This window comes from Leiobunum rupestre, chromosome 1 (genome assembly GCF_980474605.1).
Source record: "Leiobunum rupestre chromosome 1, qqLeiRupe1.1.hap1, whole genome shotgun sequence".
Lineage (NCBI taxonomy): Eukaryota > Metazoa > Arthropoda > Arachnida > Opiliones > Sclerosomatidae > Leiobunum > Leiobunum rupestre.
Genome location: NC_143384.1, coordinates 13,149,451 through 13,168,231, shown reverse-complemented (window position 1 = coordinate 13,168,231; position 18,781 = coordinate 13,149,451). Strand labels below are relative to the sequence as shown.

Here is an 18,781-nt window from a genome sequence, read left to right as displayed (position 1 = left end):
AATTTAATTTAATTAATTTAGTTCTTCATTTTAATTGTAATTTTAATTTAATTTAATTAATTTAGTTCTTCATTTTTGTATTAATTTAGTAAAATTAATTTAGTTCTTCATTTTAATTTTAATTTAATTTAATTAATTTAGTTCTTCATTTATTATTAATTTAATTTAATTAATTTTGTTCTTAATTTTATTATTAATTTAAAGTAATTAATTTAGTTTTTAATTTTTGTATTAATTTAGTAAAATTAATTTAGTTCTTCATTTTAATTTTAATTTAATTTAATTAATTTAGTTCTTAATTTTAATTTTAATTTGATGTAATTAATTTAGTTCTTCCTTTTAATTTTAATTTTATGTAATTAATTTAGTTCTTCATTTATTATTAATTTAATTTAATTTAATTAATTTAGTTCTTCACTTAATTATTAATTTAATTTAATTAATTTAGTTCTTCATTTTTGTATTAATTTAGTAGAATTAATTTAGTTCTTCATTTTTGTATTAATTTAGTAGAATTAATTTAGTTCTTAATTTTAATTTTAATTGAATTTAATCAATTTATTTCTTAATTTTATTATTAATTTAATTTAACTAATTTAGTTCCTCATTTTTGTATTAATTTAGTTAAATTAATTTAGTTCTTAATTTTAAAAATAATTTAATTAAATTAATCTAGTTCTTAATTTTAATATTAATTTAATTATATAAATTTACTTTTTCCATTTTGTATTAATTAAATTAAATTAATTTACTTTTTCCTTTTTGTATTAATTAAATTTAATTAATTTAGATCTTCATTTTAATATCAATTTAATTTAATTAATTTAATTTTTCATTTCAATATTAATTTATTTCAGTTCTTCATTAAAATATTAATTTATTTCAGTTCTTCATTAAAATATTAATTTATTTCCGTTCTTCATTAAAATATTAATTTATTTCAGTTCTTCATTAAAATATTAATTTATTTCAGTTCTTCATTAAAATATTAAATTTATTTTATTAATTTAGTGAATGATTTAAAATTAATAATAATTTTATTTTATTAATTTAGTGAATGATTTAAAATTAATAATATTTTATTTTATTTATTTAGTTCCTGATTTTAACTTAATAATTTTTTAATTCCAAATTTTAAAAGCAGCTTAAAAATAAGAAAATGCATTCTTTTTATGAACATTCCCAAGTATTATAGCGTTTCGAAACCTAGCTTAGATATCGCCTCGTTTTCAAATATTGTACTTCACTTTTGCCATTGACAATGCCAAATACAATTTAAATTGTTCAACAAGAGGAACCAAGTGAAATGGTTGGGCTTTTTGTTGGTGACGTATTGCGATCATTGGCGAAATTAATGTCATTATATTGTGTTGTCGATAAAGAAAAGGTAGAAAGTATCGATAAATACACTCTTGATATTAATTTATTTGTTAATGTAATATTAAGTTAATTCTAAATTAACGCTTTTAGGTTTAACCTCCAGCCCCACTAGAAATAGGCTGCTTATTCCTAGAACAGACAGCGACCACGCGCTGCAGCCCTGTATATAATCTCTCGCCCAATAGATAGAGTTCCGTATTCCTAGAACAGACAGCGACGAAGCGGTGCAGCCCTGTATATACTCTCTCGCCCAATAGATAGAGGGCTCCGTATTCCTAGAACAGACAGCGACGAAGCGGTGCAGCCCTGTATATACTCTCACGCCCAATAGATAGAGGGCTCAGTATTCCTAGAACAGACAGCGACGAAGCGGCGCAGCCCTGTATATACTCTCACGCCCAATAGATAGAGGGCTCAGTATTCCTAGAACAGACAGCGACGAAGCGGTGCAGCCCTGTATATACTCTCACGCCCAATAGATAGAGGGCTCAGTATTCCTAGAACAGACAGCGACGAAGCGGTGCAGCCCTGTATATACTCTCACGCCCAATAGATAGAGGGCTCAGTATTCCTAGAACAGACAGCGACGAAGCGGTGCAGCCCTGTATATACTCTCTCGCCCAATAGATAGAGTACTACCTATTTCTCGAACAGACAGCGACAGAGCGCTGCAGCCCTATATACACAACTTGACTCATGCTGTCAACAGAAACGAAATGTATGAAATTGGTCCTTTTATCAGATTATAACTCTTGCGCCATCTACGATGCGCCAAATTAAAAAAGGAGAATCTTGGAGGCCTCGCTAAGTTTAAGAGCGCCTAATGGTGCGAAGAAATGGACGCTAGCGCCTAAACTTTCGAACCTTCTAAGTCGACAATTGCGTGTAACGTACAAGCCAGTATATCTCCTCAATCTCGGAAAAAGGCCCTAAAAACTACAAAGTTTCGGGATAAAATTCGGGAGGTCCATTTAAGCAACGAGCTGGGCGATCTCTGATTGGGGAACCTCTTAACGTCTTGAGTATCTAAAAATCACGGCGATAAAAAGGGATTGTACGAAGGTAATTATCGGGAAGCAATAACGAGGAGGAAGTAGAAGCGGCTTCGAAGTTCTCATCCAAACCTAATACAGTCTGATCCGAGTAACTTGAGTAATACGTCAGAAACAGCTCCACGAGTTGGTAATTATTTCAACTATGGTATCTATGAGAATAAGGGAATAAGTGACGTTAAAATAATTTGCAGGGTATAATATATGAATTGTACTTAAGTGAAATAAAGTAAAATTAATAATAATTAATGACTAATTAATTAACTTTCGAATTATCCGAATTTAAATTTAGATACTTTTAATTTAAAAGAAACCCCAAGTTTGTGATTACGAATATAATTATAATTATAATCCTTATAAGTCAATGACGACAATTATTACAATATGAAAAATCACTAGATGCAATGTTCAAATTGAAATCAAAACACCTCCACTTTGAATCGAATTCTGGACGGATTAAATAATTTTTATCAAATCGGAACCAAATGTAATATAATAAATTGTAATTGGATTAAATATAACACATTTTGGATCGTAATTCTCGATTAAAGTCAAATTTTGGAATAAAAAAAAGTCGCTATAAGAACCTTTTTGAACCTTTAACTCTTTTAATAATAAAAATCTCACAAATTGGTCAAGATAATTCAAAATTTTGAACAGCTACTGGTCATTGGCTAGTTCACCACTCGTGTTTCAGACTATAATAGCCCTTCCTAACAAAATAAACCGATTGATTGCACAATCCCCCAATCACATCAGCATCGAGCCGATCCATTTGCCGAACGCGAATCAAACCACGTTTACAATTCCGTCCGAAAGAAACACCACAACAGGCCCTCCAATTTAAAGCAATTCTACGTCCAGCACGTCCTACAAATCCCATCAGAAATTCAGTCAGAAATCAGAACGAAAGTTCCGCCTCTGCCTTTTTAGTTGGTCGCACTATAGACGCTACCGGGATTATAATCCGATAAAGGCCCAAAATTGATCATATTTTTTCGGTTCATATCATTACCAAAGATAGATCGGCCATTGGATATCAGCGAACTAGCATATAGAGGGCTGTAACGCGTCGTCGCTGTTTGTTCTATTACTAAGCAGTCCCGTTTCTAGTGGCGCTGCACAGTGTTTCAAAGAGCCCAAATTTTGCCAAAATTAAAAACGCTGTGCTCCTTTAGGAAAAGTACCTTCACCGCTAGGGGTTGCAGCTGACTTACTCTCCATTAATTCCTTATTTAAATGTATATATTACTTGTAAAGGAACATATTTTAATTTTGACCAAAATTTGCGCTCTTTGAAACACTGTGCGCTGGAGGTTAAGCTTAAGTGTTAAATGAAATGAATTTAAATTTAAAAAATGAAATCATTATCCAGAGGGTATCTATTGATTCGTTATATCTCGTCTTTATCGCCATCACACTTAAACTTAAAAGTGTAATTTCAGATATAAATTGATATTAACTCTCAGTTCTATCATTGCCACCTGTATTACGATAAGGCCTTTGTAATTAGAGATGGCAATGAATCTATCCGGTTCTTCGAAATAACTACTTTACTAGAGAGCGTGGTGCCATCTAATAATGGCCAAGGAAGCTAAGTTTCAAAATAGCGAAACGATAACGTCGTCCGAGGACAATTGTACAGTGTTACAACTAGACCACTTTTACTCTACTTAGTGGACTTTAACCTAAATTATATATCCCATATAAAATAAATTGACAAAAATTACTTTAATTTGAGTTATGTTCAAATTTATAAACGAGCCAATCAACGCGAGGGGTACTTTTATATCCCGCCATTTGGGTCAAAATGTAGCTTAAGTATCTTATTTCGATTTCAACGCTAGCGACATCTGTTGAAAAAAGTGCTTCTTCACGTCGATCCGGCACTTGCTTTAAATTAATATTAAAATATTATTACTGCGCTTGTCTAACGAGATTTAAGCGCCAGACTACAGTTTTCTTTTCCTTAGCTTGTTTTATGTCGTGGTCTATACGAGGAGAAAGATGATATCAAAGACTATTTCTGCATTAGCGCCCCCTGGTGGTTGTAGCTCTTCGCTTTCTATAAAGCTTCTCGATCCATTTTATATATAGTCTTCTGGTTGATGTCGAAAAACACGAAGTAATCAAACACTTTCTCTCTTTGTTTCTAGCGCTGACCCTGTCCATCTGGTCCGATGGTCAGATGGCCGTGACGGGATAATTACCCGCAACTGACCAAAGATCCACCGACGCCGCTGACCCGCGTGCGATGGCCAATAAAGACGTTCGCTCTGACAGAAACTTATAAAGCGAGAAGATGAAGCGCTTCCAAAATTCTATTCGAAGAAAACTTTCTTTTGTTCCGTTTTTCGCCGGATGAACGGGCATTTTCCAAATAATAGAAGAAGGGGAAACGAAATCACCGCGCTCTGGTTTCAGAAGCGATTACCAGCTCGTGGGAAGACTGAAGCATTCTGGGCCGAAACTAAATGCATTTCCTCGACATATGCCTCTGTTTTTCGAACTTGGAAATCAAATACCAAAACTTCCCCCATCTACAAAACTTTAATACTCGATTGAAACCAAACAAAGTTCGCCAAAATTGATAAATATTTCGCTTAAATAGAATAGTGACACTTCATTTAAGGTTTTCGTTAAATAGAGTAGATAAGAACTAGAAATTAAAATAAAGAATATAAATATAAATAAAAATATAGAATAGAAATAAAAATAAAAACAGAATATAAATATAGGATATAAATATAGGATATAAATATAGGATATAAATATAGGATATAAATATAGGATATAAATATAGGATATAAATAAAAATATAGGATAGAAAAAAATAAAATATAGAATAGAAATAAGAATAAAAATATAGAATAGAAATATAAATAAAAATATAGAATAGAAATAAAAATAAAAATATAGAATATAAATATAAATATAGGATATAAATAAAAATATAGGATAGAAAAAAATATAGACTAGAAATAAAAATATAGAATAGAGATATAAATAAAAATATAGAATAGAAATAAAAATAAAAATATAGAATAGAAATAAAAATAAAAATAAAGAATATAAATAAAAATAAAACTATAGAATAGAAATAAAAATATAGAATAGAAATAGAAATAAAAATATAGAATAGAAATAGAAATAAAAATAGAAATAGAACTAAAAATAAAGAATAGAAATAGAACTAAAAATAAAAAATAGAAATAGAACTAAAAATAAAGAATGGAAATAAAAATATGGAATAGAAATAAAAATATAGAATAGAAATAGAAATAAAAATATAGAATAGAAATAGAAATAAAAATAGAAATAGAACTAAAAATAAAGAATAGAAATAGAACTAAAAATAAAAAATAGAAATAGAACTAAAAATAAAGAATGGAAATAAAAATATGGAATAGAAATAAAAATATAGAATAGAAATAGAAATAAAAATATAGAATAGAAATAGAAATAAAAATAGAAATAGAACTAAAAATAAAGAATAGAAATAGAACTAAAAATAAAAAATAGAAATAGAACTAAAAATAAAGAATGGAAATAAAAATATGGAATAGAAATAAAAATATAGAATAGAAATAGAAATAAAAATATAGAATAGAAATATAAATAGAAATATAGAAAGAAACAGAAATAAAAATATAGAAAAGAAACAGAAATAAAAATATAGAAAAGAAACAGAAATAAAAATATAGAAAATAAATAGAAATAAAAGTATAGAATAGAAATAAAAATATAGATTTTGTGTGGATTCTTTGGTCTCGCGCTCCTGTCAAATATAAACGGTCGCTCAATAACTTGAACAGTGCATCGGAAAATAGTGAAAACCACCAAACTTTTTCGGAATAATGATTTCTGATTATTGATAATTAAATTCCTTATACGTTAAATAATTATATAACTTTATTAAACGTACAATTTGATTCCGATGTTATATTAGTGTTCTCCGTAAGAGCTAAAATTATTTTAAAAATCATAAAGTTAGACTTAAGATATAAGGCTGGTTTCCCTCTAAACATTATCTCTCGGCTCGCTCTAAAATCAACCAATGAAAACATCTACCAGTCGATGATGTCAATAGTAGGCACCCAAGAAATTAAGTGAAGCCTACCCTTTTATTTAAAAACTTCAATTTGCTAGTGAAAATATTTTTTTGTAAAATCACCAACACCATTATAATTATCATTATCTATTTATATATTTCATTCAAAAAACGAATACACCAAGAAGATTGTGACACTATCTCTTTAACATGAATAGCACCAATCATAAACATGGAAGTTCATATTACCTTTAAATTTCTCCAAGTGGATCAACCTATACGATACATACACGCTTAGCCCAAAAGTTGAACCAATACAGGACTTTCGTCGGTTAATCGCCGGAGGCTGTGAGGCTGTCGAAATATTGACCGAAGCCCTTGCTAACAAACGGATGTCTCTAGGTATTTTAATTCCTAGGAATGAGTCCCAGCATCAGACCCTCTATAAATCAGACTGAATTTAATTAGGCCAACAGCAAACTGGTAGCGCAAAATATCTCCATAAATATGAGAGCGTGAAGGATGAAAAAAAATGTAGAACAAATAAACGGAATAAACGAGCCTCGGTGGAATAGTGTCTGTCACTTCAGGCTGACTCCACCAGAATCCTCGTTTCTGCGTTTCCTAAATTATCCGACAGATGGAGACGGAACAAACAATTTTAATGGGCAGCCAGCGACGCCTATCGTCAAAGGGGAGGAAAATTAAAGAGTGTTTATTCTTAAGGGAAATAAAGTTACGCCCATAATGTATTCAGAGATGTTAACGACACTTCGTCAATGACACTGACCACTTTACTCCGAGTTCTACTTTCTGGGGAAAAGTGCGCTGCCTTGGGAATAAAATGCTTTTCGAGTTCATGTTTCTCTACAGTAGTTTTCATTATAGAAAATCTTTGATATCGAAATTCTGAAATTTTGGAGTCAAAAATGCATTATGGAAAATCTTTGATATCGAAATTCTAAAATTTGGAGTCAAAAATTCATTATAGAAAATCTTTGATATATAAATTCTGAAATTTGGAGTCAAAAATTCATTATGGAAAATATTTGATATCGAAATTCCGAAATTTGGAGTCAACAATTCATTATGGAAAATCTTTGATATCGAAATTCTGAAATTTGGAGTCAAAAATTCATTATGGAAAATCTTTGATATCGAAATTCTGAAATTTGGAGTCAAAATTCATTATGGAAAATCTTTCAAATCTAAATTCTGAAATTTGGAGTCAAAAATTCATTATGGAAATTCTTTGAAATTGAAATACTGAAATTATGTAATAATAATTATCAGCTAGGCTAATATCCAAGGCCAAATCCTAGACCCAAGTGATCTAGCAACATTTATTGCCGTTATCCAAGGTGGCCAGGTTAAATTGCGTAGGAGGGTGGTGGCCAGCCTATCTGAGAATGACACCTACATATCTAAGAGTTCAATCTAAAACGGATCAAATAAAACTAAAGATCACTGTTGAAAAATAATTATTTTGTAACCGCTGATTACGTTATTGTTATACAGAGAAATGTGAAATGGTTTCAAAATTTAGGTCTCGCGAAAAAAAGTTAAAAATGAATGGTAATACTTAAAAATTAAAGTTTATAATTAAAATTTATTAATTTATTAATTTATAATCACCAAATCAATGCTTCGCTTCCTGCTTTTTACGATTTTAAATATTATATTATTAAGAGCAGAATGTTGGTAAAACTAGAACGTACAAATAACGCTATTTTCACCTTTATGAATAAGTTACCAGATTTCGTAAGTCAAATTGCCAAAAATAACGCCTCTAAATAAGTTCGTTTATTTAAAATATGCACACGTAGCATTGGCTCGCGTATCACGAGGGGCTTTCCACCACCCTCCTACGCAGGCCTGAATTAAAGGCTTCAAAAGTCGCTTGATGACTTAAGCCTAAGGTGGTGCCTTGGGTATTAGCCTAGCTGATTATTATTAAAGATTATTAGTATTAATTAATATTAGACTGCATAGCCTGCATGTTTTGGAGCATGGTAAGCCTGCCTAAATTTTCCATAATGGTAAAAATTGGAGGTACTATACTTCTCCGCTTAGTTAGTGACGGCCAGCTATGTTGTCAAGAAGGGTTGGAATCCGCGAAGGGCCTTTGCGCTGGTCTTTCATGGACAAATTTGGGAAAGGGTTTTCTTTTTTAAACGGTTAGTTTTTCTGGCCACTTTTTTTATTGTCCTTGGGGTTTGTCGAGTCCCCAGAGTAATTATTCGAGTGGCTTTTTATTTCCTCGGGCCCCAACTTCCAGGACGCCAGTTTCTTCGCAGTCGGGGTTTATTAGGACACTTCTTTATACGGAAGAGTGTAAAAAATGTTTACAGAAAAAACTAACACCCTGGGACTTTGGGCACTACCCTGTAGCCGTGAAAGCAAGGGGGGGGGGAATTGTTAATTTAGACTTCAAATTGAACAACAAGGCCGTGACAAATCGGGAAGAAAACTGCGCAATGACTGTTTAAAAGCAAAGCGAAGAAGGTAGTTTTTCTTAGAATTCTTGCTAGAACGGTTTAAAAGTAAAGCTTAGAAGGTAGGATTTCTTAGCATTCTTGCAATAACCGATCTAAAGCACAGCGAAAAAGTTGATTTCTTAGCATTCTTGCAAGAACTGTTTTTAAGGAAAATGCTGAGGCTAGGAATTTTTACGATTCCTGCAAAAACCGTTTTAAAACACAGTGAAAAATGTTAGGATATCTTAGCGTTCTTGCAAAATCATTTTAAAAGAAAGCTAAGAAGGTGGGGATTTCTTAGAATTCTTTCAAGAACTGTTTTAAAGGAAAGCAAAATAGGTAGAGATTTCTTAGCATTTTTGCTAGAACGCTTTTAAAGTTAAGCTTAGAAGGTAGGATTTCTTAGCATTCTTGAAAAAACCGTTTTAAAGAACAGCAAAAAAAGTTAGGATTTCTTAGCATTCTTGCAAGAAATATCTTAAATAAAACGGAAAAGGTAAAATTTTTGAGAATTTTTACAACAAATATGTCAAAAGAGACCAACGTCTTACTGTTATTGCAAGAATTTTATTTTTAAGTCGAAGTAAAAGTAAAACATTCTTATCATTGTTCAAAGAATCGTTTTTAAAAACCCAAACAAAACTTAGAATACTATTAAAATTTTGCTAAACGTGTTTACAAATCAGAGTCAGAAAATATACATTTTTTACATTTTCTGCTATTATTTTATTTTAAAGGCATAAAGTTATAAGATACAAATTTCTTAGCATTCTTGCACAAGCCCGAAGAAAGTGGAGCAAGCCAATAGAATGTACCCTAGGCCCGTGCAGAATGGAGGCCGTGTTTGAACTTTTCTCCCACATGAATCTCCATAAACGTTCTATCTATTTCAATAACGGCTCTCCTGGGGCCCGAAATCATTGTTTTATAGGGGCTCAGGCCCATTCCCGTTGGCCCCTTTTTTTAAAAGCTTCATCTAATTATCTTAATTTTCATAATTTAATTGAAAAGTAAAAGCATCTAAGTCGACCCAAATAAAAACGTAATTTTGTTTCGCTACTCCACTTTCAACAACTTTAATTTAAAGGAATTGCTTACAAGCGTAATAGGCTTTTCCGTCATTATTTGCTCCACTCAATCTAATATTTTCACCTTTGTTCATTCTAAATTCGCAGAAAAAATCGATCTTCAACTTGCACATACTTTAAGTCATTTTAATATATAAATAAAACATTACGAATACTGGAAAAAGAATATTTCGAAAATAAAACAAACGTTGATAACTGCCTGGGGAGCCATCAAATATTTGCATCGAATGTGGGAATTTTCACCCCATTTAAATATCCGCTTTATCGCACGATCGATTCGGGAACGGATGAAAATAAAAAAGAAACAATGAAAAGTTTATCGGGAAAACTTTACATTTCCAAGATTAGCTGTTCGATACGCATATATTTGGATAGAAATGAATTATTGGAATTTCATCCTCGGAAAATAACAAGAAAAAACCGTTTCTGCCATTTTTTTTTTTGACGATTCAATACTGGCACTTTCAGACGATTTTCGGGTTTGCGGCGGTTTGTTTGAATTAGGAGCGGAGGTTTAAAGGAAATCGATAACGGGTATTAATCGATTCTAGTTCGACTTAATTTCTGTAATGATCATTTTATTGATTAAAGTTCGACTTAATTTCTGTAATGGTCATTTTATCGATTAAAGTTCGACTTAATTTATCTAATTCCCGTTAATAGATTCAAGTTTGACTTAATTTCTGTAATGATCATTTTATTGATTAAAGTTCGACTTAATTTCTTTAACGCCCATTAATCGATTCAAGTTTGACTTAATTTATGTAATGATCATTTTATCCATTAGAGTTCGACTTAATTTCTCTAATACCCATTAATCGATTCAAGTTTGACTTAATTTTTGTAGTGCCCATTAATTGATTCAAGTTTTACATAATTACTGTATTGATCATTTAATCGATTAGAGTTCGACTTTATTTTTGTAGTGCCCATTAATCGATTCAAGTGTAACCTAACTTTTGTTATACCCATTTATCTATTCAAGTTTGACGTAATTTTTGTAATGCCCATTAATCGATTCCAGTGTGACTTCATTTCTGTAATGCCCATTAATCGATTAAAGTTTGATTTAATTTCTGTATCGACCATTAATCGATTCAAGTTTGACTTTATTTTGGTTACGCCCATTAATTAATTCAAGTTTGACTTTATTTTGGTTACGCCCATTAATTAATTCAAGTTTGACTTTATTTTGGTTACGCCCATTAATTAATTCAAGTTTGACTAAGTTTCTGTAATAATCATTAATCCATTAGAGTTTGATTTTAAATTTAATCGATAACAATTAAGCTTCATTTCATTAATTTAAATTTAATTTATTTCAGTAATGTCGAATAATGTCCACTAGTCGATTAAATTTAAGTTAATTTCAACACTGTCAATTAATGTTCACTAATCGATTAAAAATACAATTAATTTCAATAATTTCGATTAATTATCTGTTGCATGGGAAAACATGTACATGTACGCTGTGTTAGTAATAAACCCTAGCTGCTTCTAATATCGAAGGCTGAACGACCCTAGTACGCGTAAGCGTTCAATTTCGGGTATATTTTATTTTTAGAGAAGCGTATAAGTAATTATTCCATGGGAAATCTGATATGTCTATTAATCGATTAACGTTTCACTAAATTCGCCTTTTTAACTTTGATTGAAAATTAGCTTTTGTAGTTAACATAAAGCCGAGGGGCAGTCACTTTGTTACAGAGTGTCCTTATAATCATGATTAAAATTTTAATCATGATTTAATCATTTTTAATCTCTTTACAGTCAAAGCTACATATTCAATTTTAATCTAATGTAATCATAATTTAATCATACGAGGGTGACCTAATAATCATTGGAGTGAGATACCCCTCGCATAAAGCCACCTAGCAGTCAACTCGAGAAGTTAATTCAAATTAATTAAGAATTAATTGAGAATAACGTATTAAATTAATCTCGTTTATTTTATTTAAATTTATTTTGATTCTTAAATATGATCTGAATAACAAATAATTTCAATTTCAATTATTTGAATTTAATTACAATTTGGTTAGCTTTTGACTACAAGTAATTCGTTATTTTTTTATAAATTAATTGAACTACGATCTATCCTGAATAACATAATATTAAAAAATATGTCACCTTCTATATCCCTAGCGAAAGTTCTTTTGCCGATAATCTGTTTTGCAAATGACATAATAAATCATATCGTGGTTAAAGACTGACAACCCTCTAGCCTGTAATATATATAGATATATATAGATATATGAACTGCGGTTAAAAATAACGGAGAAATTCCATTCGCCAGCCTTTTGTACGGAGCAGCCAAGGGCTATTCAAAATTGAAACAGTTCCAAAAGTAGAAATAACGCTTACTTGGCAAAAATGCCTCAAAATAATGACGAATTATGGAATCAGAATTTCAAATTGACCTTTATACAGGGTGCTTCGTGATGAGCGGATAGGCCATTTCTATGAAAAACTTTTAAACTAAAATTCTTAAATTTTGATTTCTTTATAATATTTATTTATAGTTATTAGTAAAGGGAATCTTTAGTTGATAAATATCTGAAAAATCTTAATTTATCTGTAAAGGTTTACATAAAACGACTGGGTCAATCAAATCGAAAAACCTTGGTCAATCAAATCGAAACACTTTGGCCATTAACCTAAAAGGTCTGTTTATTTTTCCAACTAATAGATTACACAGTGACGCATTTCCTGTTCCAAAGCTTTCGATTACGTATTTTGAACTGATTATTATTAACCGAAATCCTTCAGTACGCTACTTGTAATTTTTTTCTTATGGTTACACGCATAATGTTTTAAAATATGATTAACCATTTATTGATTAAAATCAGCGAGTTGAATCTAAATTACCCTCATTTAACTCTTTTTAAAAGTTGTTTAATTAAGTGAAAATACAGTGGTTGGCTAATTTCGCGACATGTCTAGAGCTAGAAGTCGTTAGGCTTAGAAAACGACTTGAATGCTGTAGATGTTTCATTAGCCAACTCTATGAAAAGTCTAAATCATTTAAAAGTCGTTTATCTGGCCGAATATTTAGAAAAGTAACTCGAAACTCTCGAGTAAAAATGTCGTTAACGGAGACGTAGTCGCCATCTAACGGCGCAAAATCAAAATTACGTTAAAAATGGGTCCCTTTTTGGAAGGAAAATTATGCGGGCGAACGCAATGAAAAGTTGATTAATTGCAACGGGCTCCCCCTGGCGTTGGCTAATGGAAGTTAATATTATCGGCGAAATGGCAGCGTCCCCAGGGAACGCGCGCGACTCTGGTCAAGAAAGAAGCGCCTCCTAATCGGGACTAAATTACACGACAGCGTGAGCGGACGCTAGAAACCTTGCAAAACTAAACGTCTTTCGTTTAAGCCGGGCCGTACCTTCGTTGACGCTTTCAAGTTAAGACTGTCGCCATTGTAGCGAGTCTCTAAACGGCTTTTGAAGAGCGTCCCATTTTTTATTTGCAGCCAGTAGATGAGAGGAAATGTTGCCACTTTTAATGAATGATATCAGAAAGCCCGTGTCAAAGATTGACCAAGATTAAATACTGCTGTAATTAAAAATATTTATCATATTATTTCCCATTTTTATCAGATGGAATATTTTGGGTTTCGATTGGTCGATATGAAGGAGGGGGGGGGGGCGGTGTGGTTAGCACTTACGTCTCGCAGCAAGAGGAGCCGGGTTCAATCCCAACTTGTGGTAAGTGAAGACTCGGAACAACTCCTTCTACGTTGAGTTTGCAAGTTATGTCCACACTGGTTTAAAAGGTTTTCCTACGAGCTCTTTGGTTTCCCCTTCCATAAAATCTTGTAGAGGTTAACGTTAGAGGTCGGCGGAACAAATAAATTAACCGCAACAATTCAATTAATCATTAAAATTAGTATTATTTGTTTTATACGAATAAACAACGATTTAACATGCAAAATTAATAATTTTTTTCGAATATTTCTGAATAATTCTCGGTTATGGATAAATATAAACAATCGTATAATTTCTTATTCAACCGCCGACCTCTAGTTAACGTTAATAGTGAGTGTAGGGAGGTGCTGGCTCGCGTGGTATGAAGGGCTTCTGTAGATGTTAAATTATCCATAGATATTGTAAAGAAAAATCTCTGAAGAATGAAATTCTAAAGCGTTTATGTAGATTTAGAGTATTAAGTAGATATTTTTAAAGAAACAGCTTTTAGAGAAAGTGACTCTAAAGAGCTTATGAAGCTTTAGAGTATTCCATAGATATGTTAAACGCAAACCGTTCCGATAGAGCCATTCTAAAGAGTTTCTGTATATTTAGAAAATTTATTAGATGTTTAAAAAATTATTTTAGAGAAAGTTATTCAAAAAGGTTTCTGTTGCTTTGTATGATTGCAAATACATATTGAAACGTTTCAGCAGATTTTAGAAAATTAGGAAGATATTTAATAAACCTTTAGAGGAACTCCTTCTAAAGAGTTTCTTTAAATTTAGAATAATTTATAGACATTTTCAATTAAAACCTTTAGAGAAACCAATTCTGAAAAGAATATTAATGTAATATTTAGATATTTTTAGACTAAAACCTTCAGTAAAAGGCATTCTTAAGATAAAATAAAGTTTAAGTTTAAATAAAAACCTTTAAAAAAAGTCACTCTGAATGAGTGTTTCATTCGTTTCTCTAGAGCTGCACCTAAAAGAGTATTCGTAATTTAGAGAAACGGCTCTTACTTAAGATATTATGTAGATATATTTTTTAACGTTTGTCTCTATAAATATAATAACAAATACACTCTTACAACCTTTAAATGCTTTATTTTGAATATGTCAAAATACACTTGTAGTTCACATTTCTATCTCAAAGTAAATCAAATGCCCATCAAATGCCCAGTACGGGTGAAATTGAATAAGGACAGAATATAAAACCATAAAAAAGTTTAAAATTAAATAATTAGAAAAAACGGTAACTTCAATTATAGAGAAACCATGCTGGTTTTTAGTAGAACCACTTTTGAAATTATAACTCCTTTCAACATGTAAGGCCGTGTTTAAAGTTAGTTTTAAAGCAAGTGGCGGCGCTATCATTGCCATCGTATTATGAAAAGGCCCGTTATTAGAGATGGCCATGAATCTTTCCGATTCTTTGAAAAACGCGACTTAACTGGATAGCGTGGTGCCATCTATTAATGACAAAGGAAGCTAAAATAGACAAATGATAACGTCTTCAGAGAGTTATTGTAGAGTATAGCTAAACAATCTATACTCTATTTAGTGGACTTTAACCTAAATTGTATATCATACGTAAAGATGTTGCTTATAATTGCTGTAATTTATGTTATTGACCAATTTATAAATGATCCAATCAACGCGAGGGGTACCTATAAGTACCGCCTTTTTAATTTCGACGCTAGCGACATCTATTGAAAAAAGAACTACTTCACGTCGAGCCCCCCTCTCACTTAAATAATTATATAAATAATAAAAATTGAAAGATATAATTAGTGGGTGAATTTCAAGGTTCCTTAAAATCGTTAATTTAAAAAATCAAAGGGTTAATTACATAAAAAATATTTAAACGAAAATAAACACTACTTAAGAATCAAAATTCCTAATTAATGAAATTGAAACTGAATATCAGATTAATCCTATGTTATGTTTTATAAAGTGTTTCACAATGAGCGCATTTAAATCTAAGAGCTATCTGACGGCTGGAAATCTTCCGTAATTACAAATACCATTTAGTGGAGAAGTATAATTTGTGTTTACGCTTGCGGTACCGTTATCTCAGCAAACATTGAAATACTACGAGTCGCTCTTCAAGTGTATTAGCGATTAGTCGTTGGATTAGGCCAATTTAATTACAAGCCGAATATCTGGCATTCCAAATTAATGAGGAAGCACTGCCACTTCATTATTCACTGCCACATCTAATTACAACGGAAAATTAATTGCCACCAATAACAACAAACGGGATAATTGAGCTTTTTTTCTTTGTAGCTTACATTTTTGTAAAACATTTTGTAATGGTTTTGCATAAAACATCTGGACACCGATTACAAATTAGAGTAAAAATGACAATCAAATATCACTCCAATATCTAAAACAATCCTTGAAAAGGAACAAAAGGCAAGCGGAAGAAAATGAGTACAGTCCTTGGAATTAAGGTTTTTCTCTTAAGGGGGAAGACTACAGTGGTCATTGTCTACTTTCACGCTATTTCAAGCTGAACTCTTTTAATTTTGTATTTTAACCTATAAAATTAATATTTAAGTGTAGAACAGCTTCTTGTATAGTGCTTAAAATAATTTTGACAATTTGAAATTTAAAAGTCATTAAGTAATTACGTTTTAATTCGGACTCCGGAGCTAAACAAGTTGGGCAAGCGCCCAAACTACCCTTTAGTTAGGACCTTATATCTCGTTAACTATTAATATTAGAATTATCAAAATTATTTTAAGCACTAGAGGAAGGTTCAGCCTAATAAGAAAAATCTAATTCAATTGTGTAATTGTTAAAACAGAAATGTTCAGCTTGAACGAAAAAGAGGCTTTTACTGTATTCTTCCCCTTAATAAGTTCATATTATATTAAACCAAATATTAATATTTTCGAAAGGATGTTGGTAAAAAATCTATTTCACGATTGCTATATTGTTTTAAGATTGAAAATTCCTTGACTTTTTAAGGTTTCCCATTTCAAGAGTTTTCCCTTACCTGTATATTTTTATGTTAATTTTTTTAAATTAACTTATATTTCAGTAAGCTGATCGATCACCTTCAAAGATTTTCGGTCCAAAATTAAATTTCCTGACTTTCTTTACTAGTTCTAAACATTATTTGACTTCTTGGGCCTATATTGATCGATGGCAATATTGATTTAGCGCGAATTAAAGCTAAAAATGCTGTTAAATATAACTCCCATACACGTCGAGATAGTCTCAAATGCAAAACCGTAATTTTAAAATCGTTAATTTTTTTTAAATTCATAATTTCCATGACATGTTGCAACAACTAAATATTAAAAAAAATAATAATAATAATCAAAATAATAGTACCACTCTTTTGCAATTGAGAATATTTTATACTTTAATTATTAGAACATTTTAAATATTGATATTAGAGCTCATAGTAAAAATTTAAAAGCCAGTATGGTTTTAACAAGTTAAAACCAGGATAAATGAACCAGAAAAAAAACTTATATCAACCTTTAATATGAGGTTTTTTCCCAGTGTTGATGAAGGTAAAAAAATTAAATAAAAAAAATATATACATGCATACATATTCTAATATTGTAACATATATTTCTCCTAGAGTAGTCTGTGTAGATGTTTTTAGGAAACGCTTCAAATCAGAAAGTTTTAGTTTCGCACTTTCGTTATTGAATGACCAAAAATGAAAACTATACTGGTCATGTTTTAACTGGTGATATTATCATGTTTTTCAAATTTCTTTCAAAATAACAGATTATTTCGCTTCTTATAACAGCCTGTTTTCACAGGCCTGCCTAGTGCTTTTTTATCCAAATTTCATCTAAAATTAGATAACCATTGAGTCTAAAATATCCAAAACAATTTGATCAATTTGATCAAAATAGGATTCGAAATTTGATGATTATATAGATCAAATCAGATATTGTTAGGTAAATTTTATATTTTTGATCGGGTTAATTTAGAATCAAAATAAAGATTTAAATCCATATTTTTTCATCCGATTTTGTAAATAATATAACAATATTATTTAGTTATTTGTTAACTATAATTTTGGAATGTGGCAATAATTACCTTTATTTTCAAAAATGAAGTTTTCTATTTTTATTGGCAAACTTCTATGCGTACTTTTCGTCTATTAAAGTTAATCTATGTTACTTTATTTTATTGCAGGCCGTTTTCTTACAAGTTCGCTCTAAGCGTTTTCTAGCGTGGGCTTCACACACAAAAGAAATAATATTTTGGCTAGTTACAAAATACTGCTCAATTCAATACGGCGACCTACCCATTATTAGAACTTAGAAGACAAGGAAAACACAAACTTACCCAACAATTTCCGTGGTCATAATATCCTACAATATTCGTACATTTTAACATTCGCCCGCGTTAAATCGGGACTAATTAACAAATGAACCGCACAACTGAATTGCTTAAAAGCCAAGTCCACCTATAAATTGTCAAAAATAAATTAATTATCAGTGAAAACTTTCGCCTAGACGTAAAATATTCGCGACTAAGACCAAAAAAAAAAGACGAAAACTGTAATCAGCCAAAAGTTCTGTAAAGCTGGCTACATGCCGACGTCGTGGGTCGAAGACGAATAGACGAAACTAAAATGTGATAAAACGGTTTGGAGCGGAACGCAACACGCGTGCTGTAAGGTGAAGGACCACGAGGCCACTGCGATGACAGAGCGCCAGCAAACGACACGCATTTGGCGAGTCGCTCCAAGAATGAACACGGCAGTTGCCTAGAGACTCTCTCTCTCTCTCTCTCTCTCTATAACGCAGCCAGTGGGGGAGGGGGAGGGGGGAGAGGAATGCGAAGAAACCTCTTCGGGATCCTCCACCGAAAGGACTAGCAACTTTGGGAAAATATCACATGGAAAATATACGCGTAGTAAATAGTGACTACGTCATTGTAAAAATCTGCAGATCTGGTCAATCACATTTATAATAATAATAATAACAATCAAATTTACAATAATAATAATAATAATAATAATCACATTTATAATAATGATAATAATAAATAGATCCGGGTTA

The 18,781-nt window shown here is 31.2% G+C and overlaps 1 protein-coding gene across 3 annotated transcripts in view; it reads right to left on the bottom strand.

Annotated features, from left to right (window-relative positions):
• LOC149961125 (glutamate receptor ionotropic, NMDA 2B-like) overlaps positions 1-18,449 on the bottom strand; it is a 176,902-nt gene extending 158,453 nt beyond the window's left edge. For 2 of the 3 annotated variants that reach the window (XM_090175000.1, XM_090175015.1), the window contains exon 1: positions 18,063-18,449. The gene's annotated coding sequence lies outside the window, so the exon portion shown is untranslated. Of the gene's footprint in view, positions 1-2,504; positions 2,585-18,062 lie in introns of all 3 variants that reach the window. The other variant, XM_090175008.1, reaches the window with a different exon arrangement.
• Between the last annotated feature and the right edge of the window lie 332 nt (positions 18,450-18,781).